Source organism: Protopterus annectens, chromosome 1.part1, assembly GCF_019279795.1.
Source record: "Protopterus annectens isolate FY-2018-M chromosome 1.part1, PAN1.0, whole genome shotgun sequence".
NCBI classification, from domain to species: Eukaryota; Metazoa; Chordata; order Ceratodontiformes; family Protopteridae; genus Protopterus; species Protopterus annectens.
Genome location: NC_056726.1, coordinates 1,052,514,731 through 1,052,529,729, shown reverse-complemented (window position 1 = coordinate 1,052,529,729; position 14,999 = coordinate 1,052,514,731). Strand labels below are relative to the sequence as shown.

At 46.0% G+C, this 14,999-nt stretch overlaps 1 protein-coding gene across 1 annotated transcript in view; it reads right to left on the bottom strand.

Moving 5' to 3' along the window:
- LOC122808876 overlaps positions 1-13,792 on the bottom strand; it is a 520,542-nt gene extending 506,750 nt beyond the window's left edge. The window contains exon 1 of the mRNA XM_044079989.1: positions 13,626-13,792. The gene's annotated coding sequence lies outside the window, so the exon portion shown is untranslated. The remainder of the gene's footprint in view (positions 1-13,625) is intronic.
- Positions 13,793-14,999: the final 1,207 nt, after the last annotated feature.

The following is a 14,999-nucleotide window of genomic DNA, read 5'->3' as shown; positions in this document are numbered from 1 at the left end:
TACACACACCTCCAGGTTGTTGGCACAGCACAAACCATCAGGGCCTACTCATGTGCAGCTAACAGTGTGTCGGACTGCCATCTGGTTCATAGCCTGGCACACACAACCCTCCCATACACAGGAAGACCACCTATCCTCCATAACAACACTGGCAATATGACAGTCTCAAGAACTGTGTTTATATGGCCGGACTGCATCCAGCCAAACATTGTGTGTGAGCATTACTGTAGCTACAACACACTAGTTGAAGGGTTCACAGCATGTGGTCACCGAATTGCAGTGGAATGACATGTTACCACTACCACAACAGGTGGGAACATGCAGCACCTGTACATCGACTACATGTACACTATATGGCCCAGACCAGATGTGTATCCCCTGCTGTAGGTCTTTCACCATAGACACCCACACTGTATAGAGACATACCACGTGGACCCTGCACAGTAAGACACAGTCATATTGGTATACATTGCAAATACCATTTATCCACTCAAGCATGTGTCAGACATGGTAACTACTGCAGGTCACAGGTATTTATGTGTATGTGTCACACACATACATCATGTGTGCAATGCCATTGCTGGTTTAGGCAATGGCATGCATTGTTATGTACAAACACCCACACAAGGTCATACTGTGTGACACAACCACACGTGACAGTTGTGGGTTACCAAAACATACCTATCTGTACTCTGACAATGGTAATAGACACAGTAGCAGAGCACACTATTGGCATTACTAGCCAACTAGCCCTGTTTGGCTGTGCTGATAGTGTGGTGACATCCCCTGTGTTTACTGGGGGAGTATGCAGCATCTGGTGTATTGTAGTATTTGCCAAATGGATCTGTTCACTCACACTTGCATTTACACACACCCTACTACCCCCACACACATGCACACTTGCCATTTGCAGGATTCATTCCCCTACCTAACTAAGTCATGACACGTGAGAGAGATGCAAAGCGCACTATTCGGTTTACTAGATAGTTCCTCTTCTCTGGCTATACTTATAGGGTGCTGACAACATCAGTATTTTGAAAGGGTAATGTGCATCAGGTAGTGTGATCTCCTGATTGCCAAAACTAACATGTTTTTCATACGGAAATGCACACACACAAACTCCCCACATCCAAACACACACACATGCCATTTACAGGTTTCAAACTCCTACCTAACTACATTACGATACTCGGGAGAAACGCATTAGCAGAGTGCGCTATTCACATTACTGGGAGGCTTCCTTTCTCCTGCTGTACTTATAGGGTGCTGACATCATCTGTGTTTAGAAAGGGGAGTGTGCATCCTGTAGTGTGTTCTCCCAGTTGCCAAAAGGGACATTTCTCTCACACAAATTTGCACACACACAGTAACCCCCCTCATCCAAACACACACACTTGCCATTTGCAGGATTCAAACCACTACCTAACTATGTTATGACACTTGAGACAGACGCATTAGCAGAGCGCGCTATTCGCATTACTGGGAGGCTTTCCTTCTCCTGCTGTACTTATAGGGTGCTGACATCATCTGTGTTTAGAAAGGGGAGTGTGCATCCTGTAGTGTGTTCTCCCAGTTGCCAAAAGGGACATTTCCCTCACACACACACTAACCCCCCTCATCCAAACACACACACTTGCCATTTGCAGGATTCAAACCACTACCTAACTATGTTATGACACTTGAGACGGACGCATTAGCAGAGCGCGCTATTTGCATTACTGGGAGGCTTCTTTTCTCCTGCTGTACTTATAGGGTGCTGACATCATCTGTGTTTAGAAAGGGGAGTGTGCATCCTGTAGTGTGTTCTCCCAGTTGCCAAAAGGGACATTTCCCTCACCCCCCTCATCCAAACACACACATTTGCAGGATTCAAACCACTACCTAACTATGTTATGACACTCGAGACGGACACATTAGCAGAGCTCGCTATTTACGTTAGTGGGGGGGCTTCCTCTCTCCTGCTGTACTTATAGGGTGCTGACATCATCTGTGTTTAGAAAGGGGAGTGTGCATCCTGTAGTGTGTTCTCCCAGTTGTCAAAAGGGACATTTCTCTCATACAAATTTGCACACACACAATAACCCCCCTCATCCAAACAAACACACTTGCCATTTGCAGGATTCAAACCTCTACCTAACTATGTTAAGACACTCAAGACGGATGCATTAGCAGAGCATGCTATTCGCATTACTGGGAGGCTTCCCTTCTCCTGCTGTACTTATAGGGTGCTGACATCATCAGTGTTTAGTAAGGGGAATGTGCATCCTGTAGTGTGTTTTCCCAGTTGCCAAAAGGGACATTTCTCTCTCACACACACAAACCCCACTCACACACACACTGAGCATTTGCAGGATTCGAACCCCTACCTAACTATATTATGACACTTGAGGGAGACGCATTAGCAGAGCGCACTATCCGAATTACTGGGCATCTGTTCTGCACCTGTAGTATTTCTAGGGTGCTGACATCTTTATTTCTACAGAGGTATGTAGATGTAGTACTACCTGTCAGGTGGGGGATAGCATATATATGCATTTGCAGCCACCTACGTCAGGGTCAGATATGCACATCGCACTGGCAGGTTATGTTCTATACCATGCTTTGGGACCACAGGACCTGTAACACACAACACAACCAGTCCAGAACACCACACCCACATCCAGGACACACACTTAGCTTCCTGGGAACAGTGCCAGGATATGCAGGTATTCACATACACCATTCCAGTTGTTAACATCAGGTACAGGCATATTGTGTGTGAGAACTACTCAGGCCTCTACCACTTTACCCTACAGCCACTACAATTTGTGGGTCCATGTGCTATGGCAGAACCACACACCACAGCCACATGGGTGAATACATATTGCACCTGTCCATCTGCAACGTGGGTACTCACTGTTCCACACCAGAGGTAGACCACCATTGTTGATATCTGACCATACCCACCTTTCCCTGGACATCCATATCTCATCTCCACCCCCAGGCAAGGTTGTCACTGCACACAAACTGTGTTTAGCACAAGCAGACTCTACACTTGTGTAGACTGGGGTGGATGACTTCAGAGGACCCATGCTGGAGGACTATACTGGCCACTCAGCATAATCCTTGACAATTGCATCCTATGAGCATGTGTACAGTTTGCATTGGTCATGCTATCCCACATATACCCATGACTGCTCCACAACAAGACACCTGTCAGCTGTACACCGGCCATATATGCGCCGCTCAACAGACAGAGTGACCTAATACATTGCAGAGCTGTAGCCCACAGAGGGAGGACATCTGTGGACAGTTCCAGCATGGCACTTCATTCACACATACTCATTACAACACAGTGTTGACAGTGGAATCGTCCAGAGAATGCAGATAGGGCTCCCCTCAGTCTGTTATTGACGGACACCTACTGTCAGAGATCCTCAGCAACCCTCTCACAGCACACACCGACAACATGGCTGTGGCTTAGCACATTCAATCCCTGAGACCTCCACGGTGCCCCTGCTTGACAGAGGCACAGCTCACTAGCCTCACATGTTGCCTTCTGTGACCTACTTTACAGTGGCACGGTAGCCTACTATCCTGGGGATGCAGATGCCAAGCACACTCTGGCTGAGCTGTCATTCCCTGGGGCAAGAAGCCTAGTATTGACCTCTACACCCATATGTTCAATTGTTGGATGCACAATATTTGTTGTGCTGTTCTACTGTTTGCAGGTCTTTATTGCCATAGCATTCCCTGTTCCTATGACCAACTTGTGTATCTGTGGCAGATGTTTGCATATGACGGCGATCCACTATATCACTTATGTCTCTGTGGTCATTTACTGTGTGCACTGGGCTGATTGCTGTGTTGTGGTTGGTTCCTGGACTGACACGCACAAATACCAGATATGTGTGGCCAACTGCTACACGGAGATATGGCCTAAGTGTGTGAGCATGCCCAGTTCAGCCTTTCCATGGCATGTTGTCTGACATATGCCTCATTTATCAAAGTGTGCGAGCATGCCCAGTGTGAGCTTTCCATATGTTGCACTCTGAAGTCCACCACATATTTGGGTGTGTGTGACCTTCGACATTATCGCACGCTTATGATTGTGTGTTGGGTGTCATGTTGTGTACTAACTGGCCAACTGCTTCATGTCTGCCACAACAGGGATTATACTGTGCCTGCAGGAATTGCATGGGATACTTTGCAGACAGTTCTCAACATACTTTCATAATGACCTAACACTGTAGTACCGTGATAGTGTACTGGTTCGGTACTTTCACTGTGGTGGACAGTATCCTGGGCTTTAGTCCTATCACTGCTTGACATCTTCATAGTGAGCACAACAGACTGTGTAGGGGCCAGTTGTGCACATATGACCATGTTGCAATATGTTCAGATATGGACTACCTACACCAGGCTCGTCCAACATTGCTAGTGTATTCCACAACATGGGTGGACATTGGCAAACACTAGCGATGTTCCGTAGGCCATTTCTGATGGTAGTCACAGGGTGTGTTTGTCCTTCGACACACATTGTAACTGGAGTTTGCCATTACATATGTCATGGTTGGTATACTGTGCCTCTGTCTACCTCTGACATAACAGTGATACCCAGGGTAGCCTACCATCTCCCATACACTCATCAGAATGCCTCTTGAGGGGTGTCGATATGTGGCACTCTGGCTGACCTGTACCAGGAGTTTACTGAAGTGTGGGGTGCCTTCTGTGTTATGGATCATTCTGTACAGCTTGTCCTATGTATGTCAGTGCTGGGGTTCAGGTCTCTCATGTGCATAGCTCACTGCCATTCAGATTGTACAAGGTGCAACATGTTCATTCATTCCAGGTTGGACATGGCTTCATACATCAGGCACAGCTTTCCTGTAGCTGGGAAGGATGGCGGTGTGTGGGGCTGCAGTTTGTTTACTCAGGCAACACATGGCATCTGTTCATGCTCTTTGCTAGCCCTGGTGGGGTACTGTTGTGGACTTTACAGTTGATGGAGGTGTCTGCTGCGGTATATCCCACAGGGGCTATTGTAGTCAGTTGTGATGCTGATTGAGGATGGCTGCAGAGCCAGAGTGAGTTCCCCTTATCTACATCTGCCAGCCTTCATGTTTGGGTGGGTATATGGTACATGTTTCTGCGAACACTACAGACACATGTTTGTCCAGTGCAGGATATTTATCACCTTTTGTACCCAGGTCTCACATTACATGTTAGGTACCTCATGGGTTAACACCTGTGTGGTAATTTGTGGGCACTTACTGTATATCCACGGTGGTTGTCTATACACAGTTCTGCGATTAGCTTGCTGACATGGCTATGGCTACAGTTGTCTGTTTGTAGGTGGCCCTTTGTGGGTTGCTTGTGTCAGCTGGGGGTCGGATATGGTGGGCTGTTTGTACTCCTCTGCATACATGCTCAGTCACAGTCCTTCCATGTTGGCCTATACCTATGGGACATGTATACAGAACGGGGGTGGGGGGGCCAAGACCAGGCCTTGTGGGATGCCACACATATCCGCTTTGTAGTCTGACATGGATGCGGCATGTCTGACCATGTCAGTTCTGTCCTTGGTCTGCTTTGCAACCCCTCTACTGACATAGGGGTGTATATTTAAGCTGGTGAACATATCCATACTGAACATGTGCTGTATTGTCTAGAAGCATGTGCACGGTCCAGCTACGCTGTGTGGACCACATAGCCATCATCAATGACCTTAATTACTGCTTCAAATGGGTCAGACATGTTTAGGGGCCGGTTCTGCAGTTACAACAGCCACAGTGTGTAGGGTCCAGTATCAGTAGGTCCACATTAGCCTTCTGTCTGCGGTACATACTGATCCTTTCCATAGCTGTGCAGAACAAGCTTGTCAGGATCCTGGGGTGGTAGTTTGGAGTATCCATTCAGGCAACACCTTTGTTGTGATGGACCACTGTTGTTGTACACTGCTCTTTGGGTACATATCCTGTGGTAAGGCTGACATTGGCCAGTAGTGTGATTTTGCATTCCATTACTCTTGGGGTCCATGTTGGCCTCAGCACAGGACACCATCACATACTTTTGCTGCTGTTTGTTCTGCTTTGCAGATGATGGCTGTTACCTCAGCATCTGCAATGTCAGGGGACCATCTGCTGGGATAGGTATTTTGCACTCGGGGTGGGGTGGTGTTTGCACTGCACCTGACAGGTTGTATGTTAGCAATATGTGTGTGTTTGATATGTTGTTTGTAATATCTGTGTGATTCGGAGCATATCTGTGGATGCCCAACATGGTTCCTACCATTAGTTGGGTATGCCTTGTGATTATCCATAGTGTCCTGTACGTTTTGTATCTTCATAGGTTCATGGGTTCATAGTAGGCTAGACACCCTAGACCATTAGTAAGCCTAGCTAGAGTGTGTGTGTCTTTCGCCACCCCTTGCTATGTTCAATTATGGCCATTTATGAGGTTCTTCACTGTGCCTCTGTCTGGTCGTGACACAGTGGGGACCCCCAGTATACATGTACGGTCATCCATCCACTTGGCAATATTCCTGTTGAGGGGTGTCAGTGAGGGGCTCTGCCTACCATGGATTGGGATCCTGTTTCTGGGTGTGGGGAGCCTATGGGTTATGTATCTGTCCCTCCAGCACATCTTATTTCATTATGTGTTGAGGTTGACATCTGTGACTCTCACACCTCCAATGGCTTTGATTTCCTGTGGTGTAGCATGTCCATTACTCCTGTGTTGGACATGGCCTGGTACAACAGACATACAATGCCTCTGTGTAGGCAGTGTGTGACTGCAGTCAGCTGGGGTGTCTACAGCCAGGCAGCATATGACATATATTTCACACCCTTTATCCTGTTGGTGGGGTAACTATGAGGTCTTCCGAACCGCTGCAGGTGTCACGCATGGTACATCCCATATGAGTCATTGTACTAGATTATGGGTCTGATAAGGGAACAGTACAGCGGCACAGTGACCTCTGTTGATGTTGATGTGAATCCTTTCATGATACGGTGTCCAGTATCAACAGTCTTCATAGCCACAATGGCATTGCGGCTGTCACATGACAGATTAATGTCGACCTGTGTCCCTAGGTCCCTGATGACTCCTTGCATACATAATGGTTTGACACCTATGTGGTACTTTGTGTACCTTGTCTGGTATTTGGTGGGACATTCATACTGTCCAGTGTCTTCGGATGTCTGGGTGGGGTTCTTGTGTGTGAGAGTGTGGTCTGTCGCATGCTACAGACTGTACAGCAGTTTTGACTACAGTTATGTGCACATGGGTGGTGTCCACTGCTTTGTGCATTGTCAGTTAATTGGCTATATGGGTGTCTGTGCTGCATATGGATACTCTCCCTCCTTTGATGTCTTGGTGCAGGTGTTGGGGCCATAACACATGGTATGTGGTATAACCTAGTAGTGCTGGTGTGCTATCACTAGGCCTGCAGCAGGCTTCTGTCACTGGACAGACATCAATGTTCTCCATAATGGGAAGTGCCTCAGGGGCATGCATATTGCAGTTTACACATCTGGCATTGGTCAGCATTACCCTTATGTTTCCTACCACTTATGTTTTCTAGGGTGGTGGGTAGTCTTTTTGGCCTTGCCTACATACGGCTCTATGGAGGCGGCATAGGCCTTATCCAGTATCCAGATGCACACGGGTAACAGCTGACAGCCATCCCTGTAACAGCAGCATGGCTTGTCATGCTTGACATCTCAAGCAGACAGACATTACACCCTCTTAGACTGACAGCTGTAACTGTGCCAGCTGTTAAACATGAGCATTCTGTGTTTGTACTGTGGCATCATTCTTGGTGAGGGTTGTATGCTGCACACAGCCAGTGTCATCCCGCCCTGGGGTACATACTTGGAGGGACCATCCATGTCTCATTTGATGTTGACCAGGGAGGTACATCTCAGGTAATTCACACCAGCATGGACATTGAGTGCATCATATTTCTGCTTGCTTTGGGGTGACCTGCGTACTTGTGTTAAGTGACATTTTGTGGCAACCTACAAGCAGCTTACTCTACCCTTTCCCTTGTTCAGTCTGGTGAGTGGGACTGCTGTGTGTCTGCCTATACAGACACCTATTACGACTGTATCAGGCATGTTGTTTCTCCTTCGGGCCTGTGACTGTTTGGCACACCAGCTTTGCGTACTATTCGTTGCATGTGCTATGTTTGTAGGTTGTGGTTGCTTATGATCTACTTTGGAGGCTTCTGTTGGTGTGGTGTGTTTGTAATTGAGGCCTCCGGGAATATTTGTCTCTGTTTATGTGCTTGGTTTACAGTTGTGGTAGGTCTATGTGGGACTGGGTTTGTGGTGTATGTGGTTACCTTCTCCTCCTGACTAGTGTTGACAGTACTGAGTTGTTGAAGCTCAACCTCTGGTTTGGATACATGGATGCATCTATCACATATGTTTGTATTTATTGGAGGGTGTTGTGGTTGTCTGTGTACTTGGTACTGGTGTCACATTGCCTCTGGATTCATAGATTATACTTGTTGTGGCTGGACTTAGTGGATTGTATGTGTGGACATATGTTGTTGCCATACTACTGGTCAGTGATTACTTCCCTTTTTATGTTTGCTCTATCATGTGGTAACATCCTCATTCTCTTGCATGGTTTAGTAATGGCTGGAGGCCAGCATGCCAGATGCCTGCGTGTATGGCATTGTGTGTTGTTGTTATTTGTGATTGCATACTCCAAGCATTCCTGGCTATGTTCATGGAATGCCTGTATAACATGTTCTGTGGTGTGTCCCATATTCTGCACTTGCACAGGGCCTTTTGTGGATTCAACATGGGTTTTGAGGGCTGCAACCTATACTTTACACATGTTTTTCACTGTGGTATTCTGGCCAGGGACTGGGGTCAGGGTGTGTATATCCAGTGTGATTACTCTATGATCTGGTCTTACCAGTGAGGGGTACACTTCTCATCTTGCCATCCAGTACACATGTTGCTGATTATCACATCCAGTATGCTTACCCCTCTTGTGGGAGTAGTACATTGTTCCTGGGCATTTTGGTTTATGGAATCTGGGTAATTTTCTCCTACTGTGTTGGTGCTAGTACAATGCTACCGGTGTATGTCTGGGTATTTTCAGTCGAGCAATATAATGTGGTTTGGGGGGCTTGATATATTCATGTATTCTGACATAGGCCAGGTGCTGTTCCTGGTATTAGGACAGTGGTCTGCAGCAGGCTATATACTGCGAGGCAGTTTTAGCCATTGGTATTTGACCATGGATATTCCATGCTGCTTCTTGTTGTGGTACCAACATGGGGGTGTGGTTATCCTTGCCATTTCTTGCTAGTCACCCTCCTTTGTAGCTTGTTCCATGTTTTGCGGCTGTACAGCACAGTATGAGGTGTGACCTGGTAGTGTTAGGGTGCTGATGTGAGCCTTGCCCAGTTCTCTATTACAGGACTGGTATCTACATTCTCCTTACTGTGTGCGTTTACACTGCACACATCTTGCTGTTTATACATCTGTCATGGGGTAGTATTACATCTAGGTTCCTATCCCTTGTAGAACCTATGAGGTTGGGTTTATGTTTTGAGACTTACCTATTCAGGGCATGCTGTGGGTACTGACAGCCTTTGCCAGTATCCATGGGGCATGGCATGATAGGTGCATGCTACCCCTAGCAGGTGGTGCATCATGTCAAACTCCGCATATCTTCCCAGCCTGTAACACATTGGCTCCCCTTTGACTGACTGCATTACTTCAGCCAATTATTGTACTTGATCTTCTTGTCTTCATAGTGTGGCATCATGCTTGGTGAGGGTGAGATGTTAGGCAGGGTCTTCATGTTTGCATATACTAGATGGTGTTACATTGCTTAACACATGGCAATCATGCCTCAGATGGTGCTGCAGGGCTGCCTCTGTCGGATGCACATACTACACTCCCTGTACATGTTTGAGAGCAGGTTGTGTCATGTTAGGCATCCCTGTTACTATATGAGTGAGTCAGAGAGGGGTATCATTCCCAGGGTTCCTACTGAGCCAGTGTATGTGCTATGCGTTGCCTCTTTGCCAAGGCCAGGGCATACTGGGCATGCCTCTTTCTGCCTACTGGGGCAGGCTCAGGTTGTTCCTCCTCCGAGTCACGCTCTGCCTGTGATGGCCTTGGCAATGGTGGGGGGCTGTTTGGCACGGCCCTATGCTGGTCCTGCTGCAGCTGTTTTCACAGGATCATATTATGTAGCATAGCACATACCATGACAATTTGGGTACATGTAGTTGGTGTGTACTGCAAGGCTCCACCAGATGTGTCCAGACACCGGAACCATGACTTGAGCAGCCCAAACACACGCTCTATTACATTACGTGTTTGTGTGTGTGCCTCATTATGGCGTTCCTGTTCAGGTGTGTGTGCGTTTCTGATGGGTGTCATCAGCCACGGCTCCAGTGCATAACCTGCATCCCCCACTAGGTGTCCGTGTGGGATGTCCCCATTGGCAAATGTCTGGTACAGCTGCGTCAAATGCCAGATGTGGGAATCGTGATAACTCCCGGGGCAGCCAGCACACACATTCATTATTATGCCCTGGGCATCACACGGCCTGGCAGTTGATGGAGGGGAAGCCCTTGCGGTTAATGTAGGCCCTACCCCGCTCACCGGCTGGTGCTTTGATGCGTATGTGCGTGCAGTCTACTGCACCCAGTACCTCAGGGTATTCCGCTATTTGCTGGAAGAGATGCATATTGCTGGCCAATACCTCACGGGCATTGGGGAAATATACATGATCACCGACATGTGCTGACATGGCATCCAGGAACTGGTGTAGTACCTTGGAGGCTGATGCCTGTGATATCCCCATCATATCGCCAGTTGGTCTCTGGAAGGTACCTGTTGCTAGTATTCTTAGGCCAACACATACCTTGGTTTCCACTGGGATGGGTTCCTCTCTGTTGGTTCTGTGTGTGAGGCGTGGTCTGCACAGCTCAACAATTTGCTGCAGGAGTTCTCTGTCCACTCTATAGCGCTCTACTATCTCCAGCTCATGTAACCCGTGGTAGGTGACCCTGGGCCTGTACACTCTTCTCCGTCTCCTCACTGTGGGTTGTCTGGCACCATCTGCATTGTCACCACCATCAGCAAGTCGCCTAAGTCTCATTATGACAGCTATGGCAGCCCCTAACATTTCTGCTCTGAGTTAAGCTTTTTCAGTTTTCACTTCTATTAGCTTACTCCTGTCTTGCAGTGTCTCTTAATGGAAACATCCTGCACTACTGTTTGCAGAGTTTTAAGTGCTGGGCTGGGCTACTATTCTGCCTGTGTAATTGCCTGCTTCTACTTATTTTCACCTGCTAGCTTCAGCAGTTATCCCTGCTAGCTTCCTATTAATTCTGTTGCTTCCTTTTTCCTCTCTGTTTCCTCAGGAGGGAGCAACGTGCATACTATCTGAAACACGCTCACAGTGGCTTACATGCACGCACACATGCTTACACGGTTCAGAATCTACTTATTCGGGTTTACACACGCGTACACCCGCGCAAACACTGTTCCACATCTGCCAACAGCCTCCAACATACTCAGACTGCCTTACACGCGCGCACACCCGAGCAAACAGTGCTAAACATCTCCCAACACTCTCCCACATGCTCACACTGCCTTACACGTGTGCACCCTGTCCTACTCGCGCTTCATGGCGCACACACGTGCGCATGCATGGCCAGCAAGAAACTTTGGTGTAGGTAACAGTGTACACCTTCCATTTCTTGACTTTCCATGACTTATCTAGTGGCACACCTCTTTCCTTGATCTGTGCCTGTCATCTGTCATGTTACACTGGCCTCCAATGAACTGCATTTCTTTCTACCATTCCTCCCTGTGATGTCACCTATCTCCTACTCTATTCCTCCCCCTTTTGTATCTCTTACACTACTCAGACTGTGCTCATTTGGTATGTGACTGTGAGATTCAGTATCCGAACCCTCATTTACATGAGATTGCCTACTAATGCTTAGTTACATGTCTTAGACTCAGCTTCCCCCCTTAGCAACCACTACACGGTGGCCATGTTGGTTTTGGTCTGCTGGTCCCTGCATTGTCATTCCATGTATTGCATTAAACCCACATTTGTGGGTTTATAACCTTCTTTTTTATGGTTTTATACAGTGCAGCCCGTTTGCGCGGGGCTGCGCTGGGTTTAAACATATTTTTGCATCAGGTTATCTTGCCAATGGCCACATATTTGGCCATTGGCATGCTGCCTGAGTCATATGCAACCTTTATTTGGAGCTGACATTGCTCCGTTGTGGAATTTGCAGAAATGTACTCAGTTGTCAGCTGAGTACATTTCTGCAGTTAAAACGACTCCTACACAGACTGGTTTCTGCTTCGTGGATCGCTAATATACCTCATTTGCATACCTTTCGGATGCAAGTGAGGTATTTAGCATGTCCACGCCCAGTCCGTGTAAGAGACGTTTTAGCTGGTCTCTTACACGGAGCTTAGGGCTGTTCCTGGATCGCGAGGCTTGCATGGAGTGTTGCACATCTCTTACACTCCGTGCAAGCCTTCGTGAATCCTGCCCATTATCTCTATAGGATCCATAGCCAAATTAGATATCTAATGCAGACACTAAATCTGTTCAATATGACTCTAGATTGCATTAGACAATGATAAAATAATGAATATGTTAACATTAAAACCTTGCTAAAGCCTTATGAAAAAGCATACCATAAAAACATCAGTTATATCTCCAAAACAAAAGACGAAACAGTTCCATTTCAGCACTGATCATGCGTGTTATCATCATAGACTCATACATGTTAAAACACAGAAGCAAACGCTCAGAATCCTGAACTAGTAAATCAGTCAATATCTGAAACAAAAATAAAATACAGTGCATGCAAGAAACATGTTTTAGGATATAGTGCCCCCACTTATCGAAGATTTATATATTGCTGCATTACTGTAGCACATTACGTGCTCCAGATTTTATTTAGCTGGTGGATTTAAAAAAATATATTTTCAGTTTGTAATAGCAGGAAATAGGTATAGTAGCTTGTATTAATATTTCAAATGTGTATTTTGTAAATATTCTACATTTTCAGACAATAACAGACTGCAAAAACTGGTTTTATAAAAATCTGTCTTACTTCCTGATGTCATTATTGAAGTATTATTATTTGTATATCTGTTTATAAGTAGTATTTGTATTGTTTTATCTTCCCTTTAGAATTGGAGAGCATAATCAGCCAACATCAGCATATGCACTGCAAATCAGTCAGTTTGAAATGCCCGTCTACCCAAACAGAACATTAAATGTGAGTGACCACCAGTGATGTAATCTCAAGAAAATGAGTTCCAATATCTTAAATTTTCAGTTCTACCACTTTAAAGTAATAGCATCAGTTATTCTACCATCACAGCTGCATTCAAATAGGTATGTGGACACTCATGATATGAAATTACAACTCTAAAAGTAAAAAGGCTGACAAGTAAAATACCCTGTCCTGTTAACAGTGACACAAATCTCCTAAGAATGTTAAACTGAAAAGTTGTCTTTCCTACAACAGATAGTGTGACAACTGCTACTAAATGCTAATTGTTAAAAGGTAAATGTGTGAACATTTTTTTCTTATTGATAATAATCATAAAATTTAAAATACTTACACAGAGAAATGAAGAATTCAGACAGACGTGTCATGTTTATTACTCCCAGCTTGGTGGCTGTTTCACCAAATAAGAACAAGTTTCAAACTTCCTGAAAATATAATGTGAGAAAGTGGAAGTCAGGAGGCTTATTTTTAGCAATGCTGTAGTAGTCTATTAACTTCATTTCAAGGATTTTGTACGAACACTTTAAGGCTCTAGCACCCCAAGAAGAGGAGGAAATAGGTGGAGTAGAAGAAGAATGGCAGCACGTAATAACAGCTTGTTAGGGCTACAGAAAGGAAACGTGGCGAGCCAGGTATGGAAATAAGGTACATAAGGAAAGCAGGTGATGGAATGCAGAATTCCAGGAAGTCATCAAAAGAAAGAAGGAGTGCAGGAAGTAGTGGGAGACAGAAAAGACTGACCAGGCTAGGAAGGACTACTGGTTGGCTAACATAGAAGCTAAGAAAGAAGTTGCAATAGCAGAGAATAGGGCATCAGAGGCACTGTACCAACTTCTGGAAAGTGACCCAGTAAGGGGCACAAAGAAACTATATCAGGTTGCAAGGCAAAGACAGAAAGATAAAGGAGATAGTCAGACATCCTTCATAAGGGATGCCAGCAACAATCTGCTTACCAGTCCACAGGACATCAAAGGCAGATGGAAGGAGTATTTCTAGCAGCTTCTGAATGAAGAAAACCCTACAGAAGCTGTACTGCCCAGAAACAGCCTATGATGAGAGAAGAAGTAAGAACAGAACTAAGGAAAATAAAGTCAGGGAAAGCAGCAGGTTCAGCTGAGGTCACAGCAGGTATGATAAAGATGCTGGGTGAGATAGGGGAGAAATGGCTCCTGAGGGTAATAATAGCAGTGTGGAGAGAAAGGTGTAACCCAGATGACTGGAAAATAAGCATACTCATGCCAGTATACAAGAACAAAGGGGACTTCCACAACTGTGGGTAGTACAGAGGCATCAAACTCTTATCACATTGCATGAAAGTTCTGGAGAGGATGATTGATAAACGGATACGCCGATTAGTAGAATGTAAGATGGGAGATGAGCAGTCTGGATTCAGATCAGTTGTTGTTGTATCTTTCGGCTTTTCCCGGCTAGGGGTTGCCACAGCGGAACTCCGGTCCACTAATGATTGGCAGTAGATTTTTACATACCGAGTTGCCAGCCCTGATGTACAACCTTCAACGAAGGCACACCCACTCATGCATGTCTCCACACAGAAGATGCTTTAGCTGAGAATCGAACAGGGCAACTTCTTACTGTGAGGCAATGCAGCACAATTGACCCGATGTTTGATACTTGAGAAAAAGCTAGAGATGAGGAGAGAGTTCAACTGGGTATTCCTAGACTTGGACAAAGCATATGACAAGGACCC